Raw genomic sequence first — 12,880 nt, 5'->3', positions numbered from 1 at the left:
GTCTGGCATCAAGGGCAGCGCCCAGAAAACGTCACATCCATTTTGCAAAGAGGGGAAAAACAAACCATTAATCTCAGTGCTGAAGAGCTGCTGTGTGGCCTCCTGCAGCTCGAATAACCTTCAAATCCAAATCTTTAAAATTTTATCTTTATATTTACCCAACACAGAGCAAAGCACTGTGGGGGTGCCCAGGTTCAACTGAGCGCAGAAGATAGTTCAAATCAGACACTGAGACCAATTTATGATCTTTCTACATGTTCCATGTTCATAGGAAATAGTTTTAAAATACAACACACAACAGTATCAAAGTATTTTTCAAGTATCAAATTGGCTCATGTCAAATTTACCTTGGGTGCACCCTATGTTTGACCTGAATTCTATGTACCAGCTTTAAATTAGAGTTATTCTTATTTGAATTCACAATCCACAATAACAAGGCAAAACCTTATATTGATTTAGATTACAAACACCAGTCACTTAAGGATAATTTTCTACACATCAATCACTAACACAGGTCACAGAATGAGGTAAGTATATTTAGTTGAGTCCAAGCACAAGATGACCTGCACTGTGAAACATTCTTCAGACCTATCATTTGTTTTAAATATATTATCATTACTCTATAGTTATACTGACAATAATTATATATATCATTATTATTGTTGTTTTACAAAGACAAGGTGGACCTTAAAATAAGCAAGTCAATTTACTAATAAATAGATTACCTACTCATGGTAGAAGAAGGGAAAAACAAAGGAAAGGACAAAAAAGAAGACAAATGCAAGCAAGTCCACCCTCCTCCAATTGCAGTTTGAAACAATAGCTTCACGTATGTTTGTTTTTATAGCTCTTAAGTTTTGTAATTACTGCGTGAACTCCTCAGTCCTTCAGGTAGAGCAGTCCGATGGTGCAGCTCCGTGTCGTGCACTGAAAAAGCAGTTGTTAGATGTTGATGCCAAAATTGAAACCTGGAAGTGGTGATGGTTGGGATTATGGGTTTTCCATTGCTGAATTATAACTGACTTGTAAAAGAGCATATCTGCAAAATTTAGGCTTGATATATGATACTATATCAAGATAAAGGAAACTGAAGAAAAAAAAAAACATAAGAAAATAACAGATACCACTTATAAGCAAGGGTGAATTGTTGTGAATCAAAAGGGAAGGCTATTTTCTTCAGACATCACTTCAGCAACATTGAGCTGATGACTTGATAAATATCAGTGAATTTCAAAAAAGCCTTTTTTCTAAATTCAGGTGTGCCATGTGCAATTTTAAATCAGTTTTGACATGATTTTTGAGTCTGTTTTTGCAGGTCAGCCTGATGGTGCGTTGTTTGTCATGCAGAGTTCAGAGTGACACAACAGGTGATCGTGGCCGGATCAGCTGCTCCCGACTGGTTGAATGAATTTGACATGTTTGATATTTCAGTCATGCAACTGCACTCAGCCACACAGTGAGCGCAGAGCCACAAGTCAATTCCAAAATTTCAGGGCATTTTCCCCATGTTGTAAACTGTCAGACAGCGTCTGAAATCGCCATGACAACAGCAGGCATGCTTGATGTGCCGTCCTCTCCTGTGATAAAAGATATGAAAGAGCAGGAGAGAGAGAAATGAGCAGAGAATTTCTGCAATGACCAGGAGATAAAAAGCAGAAGGAGGGAAAGCCAACTTTACTTTGAAGCTTTTAATAAATGCACTTATTATTATTATTATTTTTTTGGTTTTTATTCATTCATATAGAGTAGATTATAATAAAACAATGAGAAAATCTTTTTTATGTTTTGAGACGTTTCAATAACGAGGCTCCATGTGACAGCAGGTGTAAAGACCCAGATGATGAAACCGCTCCTTTCTCTTTATGCAATCGACTTGTTTTCTGCTTATATGAATCACCATGGGGACTGGCTTTCTTTTATACAGTAAGAGTAATTTGTTAGCATTAGGGATCATCATTTAAAATGTAAATTGAGATCACGTTAAGGTTACACTGCAGTGGGGAATGAATAAAAGATGAGTTCGCATGTTTAAGATAAATCTTGTAGCTTGAGAAATGCAGTGATGTAGACTTTGATATTTCAATCCTGTTAAAAAAAAATCCTTTGGAACCATTTTTTTGAGAGTTGTTTTTTTTTTTTTTACTTGATGAAATTTTCATGAATAGCAGGAAAACTGAGCTCCTCGCCACTAGAGGAAACATATTGGCCTTGAATCAAAAGGTGCCATCTGCCCGAGAGCCTTGTGTCAGCAGTTTAGCCATATCACACTATCTACCACATCTCTGTGATCAAGACATGGCTGCAGCTCAAACGCCTGCCCAGAATGACGGCTGGGGACTGAAACAGTGGGTGGAGAGCGATGCAATCTCAGCTTGGCAAGCGCTTTGATGTGATCCGCGGCGTCTGTCGATTACAGCGGGGCCCGTCCTTTGTGGACGCCGCTTTTCTGTTCCGATGGGGATACACCCTGCAGACAACAGCTGCTGAGGAAAAATATGCCTCATTTATGGGGCAGTTAGGCTGGAAACCTCGCTACAGATATATTAAATGGGGTGTCTGTGGAAAAGGGAGTCCATCCAAATGTTGAATGTACATCATAGAGCTGTGGCTGTCAGTGTCAATGCATGCTGGCTCTGGGTGAATGCTGTAGGCTGGCTAACATTTGCACTGCCACAATCATTACTTTAAGTGGGCGTAATGAGAAATTTGCATATGAACACAGTCACACATAATCATTATTTATCATGAAATGGATTTATTTTTAACTCGAACACTCTGGAGGATTTCAGTTCTCCTCACAACAGGACTCCCCGCTGACAGATATGAACTAGATGGCTTCAAAAGGAAACCATGTTACTGGCAGACGCATGTTTACCACCAGCAGTGACAATACCGCCCCAGGAAGTGTTCGTCCTCGGCCTAAATAGTGTTAGTCGTCTGGAAAAAAACCACAACAACAACAACAGCAACGCAGAGCATGTTATTACATTTTTGTTCAGAGCCAACACACAATGCTGACAGAGACAGTCGAGTTCTCGCCCGGAGCTAGCGGCAGACTCGGCTGAACATAAATAACACTTCTGAATCAGTGAGTTACCGCTGTGTGTTCTGCAGCTTTCACCGCCCGACCAAGGCAATTACAGCACAATCTTAGGGTGTTTGCAAGTGCATGTGTGTTAAAGTGGAGGGCTGGTTTTGCACTCAGCTCCTTGGGGGAAAACTTTAAATCGTTGCGGTTAATCCTGTCAGAGGCATTTAGGATAAGCATGTTATATATCATTTCAATACATGAAAGGAGATGCCACACTGACTTTGCATCTTCATCTCTGCTTCAGCTTGTGTTCGATTCAATTGAATTCCTCTCTATTAATCCCTGTGGAGGAAAGTGATTTAAAGGGAAGAAGAGTGCCACAGACAACAAAATAAAGGACATAAAAATTGAGTCATGGAAAGAGCAAGATGGAGACATTCAACTATATTTTAGCTGACTAACTTATTGTGAACCAGAGTGAAGTCTTTTATTGGGTGGACTTTGTTTTCATGGGCGTAAGAAAGGCTAGCTGCTCAAAAGAAGAGTTTCTGTTTGTTAATGGAGCTCAACAGTGTGGTGTAATAAGTACAAATCAGATTGTCTCCATAGTGGATTATACGATCAAGACATAAGTTAACCTTGTCTCAAAAATGTATGTTTTATACATTATCTCACTAATCATTCAGTCCTAGACTGTCACATTGATTGGTGGAGCCTGTCGTTGCCATGGAAATGACTACCGCCTCCGCAAACTTCAGCTGTATTCATGCCGATGTTGATGACAAGAATGCACACCATGCTAAACTGCAAATTAACAATAAAGCACTAAAGTAAACATTAACACTGAAAAAGGTCCAAGAACATTTTGAAAGTCTGAGAAGCTTTAAATTAACGGTGCAACAGTCAGCAATGAACTGGGGAGTAAATTCAGCCCTGGACACTTTTGGCTCAAACCATGTTTTCACAAGCAGTCAAACATAATTGGATAAGTGCTAATTAGAGGATGAAAACACAATTTCTTCACCCCCTTTTACACAGTCATGTGCATACATTCTGGACATGTATAATGATAAAGTTACATCACAGGGCCTGATGTACCACAATCCAGGGCTGGAGGGGTTGGCCAGAGTCCCACATGTGTCATTTGACAGCCAAGGTTGAGCTCGACGGCATTTCCTTTTTTTCACGCCTTTCTGCCCCTGGTGATACACAGGCACAGTAACTTTAAGATATTCAGCACCTTGGATTTTTTTACCCTTTTATTAGTTTTATAAATCAATCAAGTTCAATTAAAAGACAAATAAAACCTCTTTAATGTCAAAGTGAGGGCAGACTTCTATAATGTAATGTCAATTTAATACAAATATGTAATGTAAATGAGGGAATGCATATTTTAGTGGATGCACCTTAGGCTGCAATCACTGCACTGAGTCTGTGTGGATATGTCTCCATCAAGCTTGCACATTTTGACACTACAATTTTACTCAATTTTTCTTTGCAAAACTGCTCAAGCTCTGTCAGGTTGACGGGGGAATAAACAGCCCTTTCAAGTCTATGGAATGAAGTTTGTGTCCAAAAGATTGAACAAATCGTATTCGTTATAAAACAAGAATCACCTTTACTGGAAAAAAAAATGGTAGAAGCAAAAATAAGTTCACATCAAGAGTAAAATTTTGAACCTGCATACAAAGTTTTTTTCTTTACATTTTGAACATCTTTTTTCTTTTGCTCTCACTGCGTAGTTTTGCATTTGTGCTTCTTGGTTTGCAGTCCTTGAGTTCTTGCTCTTGTTCTGACACAAATGTCACATGGGTGGGCTTTTCTGGGCATTTGCAGTACCGCGAGTGTCCATTTGAGGCTGGCTGTAGGAACACTGGAAGTCCCGTCTGGACACCTGTTAAACAGCAGGTTTTGACACTAGAAATAAACCGGTATTGTGCTCTCACTGTGCAGGGGGTGCATTTTTTTGTACCACAATGGTTTAGATCATATTTAGGAAAAACCTCACTGTGGACTGATTGGCATGTCTCGTTTGATTGACAGATAGCTTGACAGGCAGAGGCTATGTTTCTGTCACCAGAATGCTAGCTAGCTAGCTAGCAGGCTGACAGGAAGTCGAGCTTAGTGAGCGGGCCGTTAGGTTGATCCAAAGTTCGGTTGAGACCGTGATTTTAATATAAAAGAATCCGCGGATTGGCTTCAAGAGCTGTTTGAGTCTGCCTATTGTAAGCAGACGGCTGATGTCACATGGGGTTTGTCCAGTTCTTTCTACAGTCTTCATTTTTTTAGGACCGAAGGTTGCCGCTTGGATTACACTCACACTGGCCAAACGTACCAGATTTTAGGCTGAAACGGGCCCAGGCACGGTACGGATGGCCTAGTGTGAGTACACCCTAAGTGTGAAAAGGAGTCAAGAATCAGGTTTGAGAACCAGAATATCAGGCAGTCAGGTGACACTGAACCCATGCTTACCTCTGGAGAAAACCTCACGATGAAAATGTCACTGCTTACTCTGAATGGCAAGACAACCTTCCAAGACATCCGGTCACCCCTCCAGTACTTCAGGATTTTTTTTTTTTTTTTTCTGAAGCCATTCTGACTGTTACTGTGGAGCAGACAAACATCTGTGCTCAGTAGTGTGACAGCCCCTAAACCTCAAAACAAAAACAAAAAAATAAGTAGTAGTTCTGAGGCACTATCACGCACATGTCCTTGTTTGGATTACCAAACAAGGACATGGCTGACACTGCGCTACTGAGTTGATTGGAGGCCATCAAGAAATTCCTACACTTCAGTAACAATGATGACGTCCAGGAGAGAAATCCTAATCCGCTCCTCAGTTGCTCATCCCACCTCGATCCCGGAGAAGCTTGCTGTTGATGAGCAGATGGTCCTATTCAAGGAATGAAATAGGCTCAAGCAATACCTGCCAGCAAAACCAAAAAAATGGGGCTATGAATTACTCGTCCTGGCTGGCTCAGATGGCATCCCTCACAACTCTGAAAAATACACAGGCAGAGCTCTGCGGACCCCCGAGCCACTTGATATTGGAACAATGTATTAAAGCAGATCACAAGGCACTGGATGGATGTTAAACCACCATCAGTTAATGCTTGGAAATTAACAATGGAAGGCATTAAAGAAATGGAAGAAATCACCTCTAGACTGAGAAGCCATGAAGAGGAATTCTTAAGGAACTGGAGTAAATGGGTCAAAGAGTTAGATGGACTTGAGAGATAGAATAGAAATTAGATTTAGAATAGATTTAGAGGTTATTTTTTTCTTTTTTGCCTAGCTGTTTGGTTTTTGTGCTGTTGTTGTTTTATTATGTGCAAGTATGGGTCCTCTATTTACCTCTATTTAGTCCCCCCCCCCTTTTCTTTTACCTTAATGTAAAAAAGTGTACAAATATGGCAGGATGGAAGAAATGACTGATGAAACTGAATAACATGTATTTTAAGCCTGCAATAAAGTATTAAAAACAAACAAACAACAGAGCTACAAGCTCTTTGACAACCAGTTCACAAGTGTGCCTTTTGTTCTTGCAAGGGTTCAGCAGGGCCTCCACTGTGCTGGAACCGTCCAAGACTACCTGGTTTCAAGCTGATGAGTGAGGGTTAACTGAGGAGAGCTGGATGTGGGTGTTATGAAAGGAAGATTGCTGTTGTGGAAGAAAATGCTCCTTTATGCTGTGAATTGATTTGGTACAATAACTGTTGTTACCCTTCTCAGTGACTACACTGGAGCATCTCCAGTCCCTGAAGTGAAGGGGTTGGACAAGAAGAAGACTAAAGTCCCCTGTCCTGCAGTGGTCAAAGAATATAACAAAAATATGGGTGCAGTGGATCTCCTTGATTCCCTCTTTGCTCTTAATCAGGTCAAGATAGGGCGCAAGAAGTGGCATCATCAGATTTGTTCCACTTGTTGGATATGACCACTGTGGCTGCCATGGTAGGATTTCTAAGAGAAATTATTGAACTTTATCTGCTGGGACAGTTTGCAAAATGCAGAGGGAAAACTTGGTCAAATCTTTAGAATAAAGTCTATCCAGAGGAGAACATTAGAGCAGAAACTAAGAGCTCAGACCTAATCAGCCAAACCTCAAGGGGAGAGAAATTTCACTGGCTCTTTATCAAGGTGCTGGATCAGCAAGATGGCTTGGCTAACAAAATGCCTTTGTTTTAATTGTTCACGAATCGAACAGATGTCATCAAAGGACTGTAAATTAGTGGGAAGTATTTATTTTGTTGTTTTGCTTTGAATTTCTTATGTTTTGCATGGGTTCAAGAGCTTAGGAAAACCACTTAATTGTTTAAAAGCTACGTGTTGAAGAAGACAGACAGGTTTGTGACAGGGAAGCAGAGCTACATCATGATGAGAATGGAGCAGTAAATGAGCTCTATGGAGTATCATAATATCGGCTAAACATAATTAGACTTTGGCTCCCCTTTATTAAAAACAGTTGGCTTTGTAGCTCTTCTGTGATCTAAAGAATGAAGAGATAGCTGTTACCTCCATTACATTGACACTCAGTTAACATTTAACTCAGCTAAATTTTAAAATAACCGTGCCCTCCTCCAGAACTCATGCCCTCACCCCCTTTTCAGTTTAGGAAAGTGTAAATACCCACTGTTACTCACAGCTTGCTTTAATGCCCTACATCTCCTCTGAGACTGATATATCAATAAAAGATAATGGCCCGTAAAAGCACACTGTACATAAATATGGTTAAACACAGAAATAATAAAACCAAATGGCGAGAAAAGAAAAGAACGAGCATTATCATTTGACTATACCAGCTGGGTGCCATGTCATTGCTCTCTGATGAATGAACAATATAATGGTGACACTGTTTGTTTTCAAAATGCTGTGTTTTAAATTCTCACCTCTGTATTGGTCAGAATATGACAGTTTTTTCCTTGACGTTTGTTTGAACAAAGTGCCGCACCTTATCAACCCTCCCTGCTTCTATGCATGCATAATTTAGTGATGACACTGCCCTGCTGTCAGTCCTTCAGGGTCAGAATCATGTCATGCTAGTGCCTTCTCAACATTTGTGCAGTGGTGGGATGATAATTATCTGGTCACAAGAGAAAAAAAACAAAACAAAACAAACAAAAAACCATTAAGGGGTGCTGCCAGCAATTATGGACCCTGTGAGCTATCAGTGAGGGCCCAACGACAACAGCAAAACTAAATTTGGTAACCTGGCTTTAATTATGCAAAATATCAGCTCAACTGTCAGTCTTTACATGAAAGCATCTTTACTGCTTTATTTGTTTGCTTTTGTTTAAAGATAACTAAATAGCTCATGCAGTTTACATTGATAAATGATAAATGAATCCATGTAATATAAGACCCTGTCTGTTCTGGACTATTTATAAAAGAGAAATAAAATAACCATAATAATAACAACACAAAAAATCTAACTAAAATAAAAAAAAGTTTTGCTTACCTGACACATTTATCCATTCAATGAAATCTAATTTAAATGTAGTAAATGAATGTTATTTTATTTTTCATTATTTTAAACATTAGACACACAAATTTTATGGGTAGGTTAAGGTTTTTATGTGATATTAATGATCAGTTCTGATGCCGATTTAAAAAAAATTAAGTGAACAAAGTGAGGAAAAACAATGTTTGGTATTTTTTATGCCTCTTTGTATGGTGTCCATACTCATAACTCGCTCAGTGTAACAATATTTTAACAGTGCACATTTAAAGGTCACATATTTTACCCCTTTAAAAAAAGATTATATATTGGTCTCAGAGGTCTTGTAAACATACCTGTGATTTAAAAAAAAAAAAACTGAAGTTTTGGGATTTTGCATGTCTAAAAACCCCTCTGTTTCAGCCCTTCTCCGAACAAGCTGTTTCTGTGTCTGTCTGACTCCAACCCGCTCAGGAAATGGATTTGGCTTAATGAATGTGGAGGGCAGAGCTCTCTTCCATGCGGGGAGGGCCAACAAACCTGGGGGCAATGCTAACTCCCTACAGGACATCATCAGGGGAAATCTGAGAGTGGCTTAAGCTCACAAATGAGATGGATTCGCCCGTTTCAGTGTGTCTAACTGGCAAATCCATGTTGCAAAGCTCCACAGAAACAGATTCCTATAAGAGAGTGACAGGATCAATCACCATTGTTTGAGGAGTAAGAGGCAGTACTTCTGGGTGCGGCGGAGTCGTGATGTTAGCAAGCAGTGACGAGAGGTAGGTGCAATTATGGCAGAAGAAATTTGTGTAGATGCTGCTATAGTGTCAGTTTTATCAGAACTTGATGACAATTTTTCATTAAAAGAAGAACAAAAAAACATTGAGTTATTTTCTTATCAAAAGAAAAAACAAAAGTCGTGTACTGACATGTCTGCAGTCGACATTGTTCCCGTTATGCAGTTTCTAAGGAGTTTACTCCTCAGTAGTGGTGGACACCTACATCACATTTTTTGGTGCTCTGACTGGCCCATGAAAAATGTGACAGAGCATTCATCTAATCATCCTCCGAGTTTTTTTTTTTTTTTCATAAGCTCTGCCCTTTCCCAAATACCGTCTATGGGAGGTTTTCCAGCCTGTCAGGTTTAGAATGGCTTGTTTCAGCACACATTCTCTGAAGGGGGGTCTGTTTCTTGGGGGTATTGTGGACAGACAAAAAAAAACAAAAAACAATGCAAAAATATAGGTGTTTGCTCATAATTAAAATATTCATGGTAGTGATAACCCCTCTAAGGAAATCAAATTTGCAGCCTAACCACTGAATGTTGAACGACACATTTAGAACCATAAATTGTGCTATGCATGAACTGTATGGCTAAATAGTACTGATATAATATCAGGGACTTGCAAAGAGAAACTGTAGGAAGAGGAGCAGAAAGAGCTGCACAGACCGCAAAAAACACAGTTACCACCCTAAATATAAGAGATGCCAGTTCGTACTGGATTAGATTTACCTATGGACCTATGTGTGCTGATATATATTAGACATAGTGGATTCGTACGAAATCTTTACAAAGTACCAGTGGTGCCTTACCTCCAATTTCCACATACAGCGATCGCGCTGCGATCTGCTGTGAAGTCGTACTGCAGAGCAAATTACTCCCTCTCTAGTCTATCAGAGCATTTCCACAGCCAGCGCTCCAGACCGGCAGCGGCACATGCCTGGACCGACACTTTGCTCCGCTTCGTTCGAGATACACTGCAGGTCTATTTTCAGCACCAGCCGCTGCCAAACCGTGTCAATACCCGTAGATCAGAAAGCTCCAGAAAAGGAAGTCACAAGCGTAAAATAGCACTCTAGACTAGCTTCCAGTGGGTGAGGTCACTGACTTCCGGTCGGACCAAACCTGCAGCGCTCTGGTGCACAGCGCAGTTGTCATACGTAGAAATTGTGGCTCAGTAATACTAATCCCCTGGAAGTTGGGCAATGGTCTGTTTTTGTTTCCGTTGCCAAGCTATAAACTTCTAGACTGCAATTCTTGGATGAAAAATAGATATTGAATCCTTGGGATTTAGACTTTTAAAGGCCAGAATACATCCAGAACACTAGTCACCACTATTTTTAATCTGTTGTTTACCTCATGTCTGATGCAGTCACACACAGCTGCAGCTCCAGGGGGATGAAAGTTGGACACACATTTAACAAAGTGGCTCAAACATTGGACAACTTCAGTTACAACTGACTTGTATTAATGGCACCAGTTTTTCAGATTATGGTTATCAGTGCAGCAGAGTCATTCACAACTGTCAGGCAGCCAAGAAACATGGTGTAACAGAGCATAATGTCTAAAAATTGTGGCCAAAAAAGTGTCTTGAAACTGCTGAGAAAATCTGAATGTCATCCTCAAAGCAGCCATTAACAAGACATTGAAAGGGAAGTGTATGTTCCTGAAAAACAGACTGTTTTTCTCTCTCCCTGTTCTCTACAAGTGTCACTAAGCTTAAATTCAGTGTGTCCCATGATAGAAGTGTCTATTTCTCCCAAATTCGTCACAGTAAAATTCCCCACTTCTCATGTTGATTAATGACATTTATTTTGAAGGAGCAATATCAGGCAAATAAATGTATTCAGTAACGATTTAACGACTAAGGCATCTCATATAAATGAGGAGAGACATAAATGCAGAGACCTGATCATACGTTTATATACACAGAGAAAATAAAACTCTGCTTTTTAGCATAAAACTACTAAAGGAAGAACAAAAGAGCTAACATGTCCAGTAGAGAGGACGGATGAGTGAGTCTGTATGAATTTTTAGAAGTTACTACTTAGAGATGTTATTAGTCATTGACATTTGGCCTGGTGGTTAAAAAATATCTGTTATAAACCAAAAAAAACTTATTCATCAAATGTTTGAACCAACAATCCAGCTTGTTTTATTCAGTGTTTTTGTGTTGTCAAGCAATTTCTTTTCAGTCTTGTTGTACTGACTATCCCTCATGGCAGTTCCATACTGCTTAGTATCTGAGACTCGATGGGACTTCATTTCATTTTTTATTTGCAATATCATGTTAGTGTGAATATACAGCCCATTAAAATATATGCAACTGCAAATGGATGTCACCAGTAAACCACTGTACACATGAAATCTCAAGGGGTAAACGCTCCACATTGTCTTTAATATTTATGAGAAAGTCGTCATACTTCACTTAACATGCAGACCCACCTAAAGCCCAGTTTCAATATAGCCTGATTTGTGTGCAGAGAATGGGAGAAGCACTGTGCAGTATCAAGGCTGAAAATATAAACATGTTAAAACTGATAAAAATTGGGTTCAGTATTAACAGTATTATTTATTTTGTGCTTCAATTAAACATAACTTGGCAGCAGCAAGGTACTCACTTTATCCTCTTCCTTTTCTCACAGTGATGTAAATTAAAGCATTACGCAAGACTGGACAGCATTCCTTATAAGCTAAAAGTTACTTTAAAATGTTATATATTTTCAGGTTCTGAAAAATGCAGAACCAGGTCATTACAGAACCAGGTTTCAGTCTCTTTCTGCTAAGTTTTTGTTTCAGACCACACTGGCGTAGCAATGCAGCACTCAGTAGCATGAAAAATCAGTCAGTATGATACATGCAACTATTTGCATTCATTTCATTCTTATTTCAAGACACCGGTACATTTTGCTTCATACTGTCAACATTCACTTATAAATGTGTGATTTGAAATAAAAGTTCATTTTAAGTTAAATATGCAGTTAAATATTAACTACAATTTTAAAAATCATTTGACATCCCTAATCTTAATAACATGTTTGAAAATTTTTAGAAAGGGGAAAACTCAAAGGGCAGAAAGAGTGTCAACTTTTTTCATACACACACACACACACACACAAAAAAAAAATCTGCCAAATGACATAGTTTAAAGAGTATCTAAACACGAGAGTTGGAGCTAATATGAATCTACCTTTAAGTTTCAGAAAAGATTTCCTGAACATCATAGCGGATTAGACACAGCCACTCCCTTCTTCCTGCTGTCCCTTATCAGCCACAACACCATTTAGTCCATGCTGCTACATGAAGCCTTAAAGTCACATCTCAAGGTAGACTTACCAAAAGCTACCTCAAGGCCGACTCAAGCTACACAAATTCAGAGTTACCTTTCTGCGACTGCATGGTCACAGCTAATCATCAAACATTGGGTCCAAATATAAGTCTCTAGAATGGCAAATGCTCTTGTATTGTTGCATAATCAATGACTGTCACGATCCTCGTCTGTTAAGTTTATTTTTCACCTTTTTCGCACTTTCATGTCTGTTTCATTTTTTGCTGGTTCTAATTTCTCTTTTCTATTTTTAGATCAATCACGCTTCATGCACCGCGCCCCCGCCTTTTCCTCTCTGACTCTCCT

Source organism: Cheilinus undulatus, linkage group 18 (genome assembly GCF_018320785.1).
Source record: "Cheilinus undulatus linkage group 18, ASM1832078v1, whole genome shotgun sequence".
In the NCBI taxonomy this organism is placed as follows: domain Eukaryota; kingdom Metazoa; phylum Chordata; class Actinopteri; order Labriformes; family Labridae; genus Cheilinus; species Cheilinus undulatus.
The sequence above is the reverse complement of the archived record's forward strand: the minus strand, read 5'-3'. Positions refer to the sequence as shown.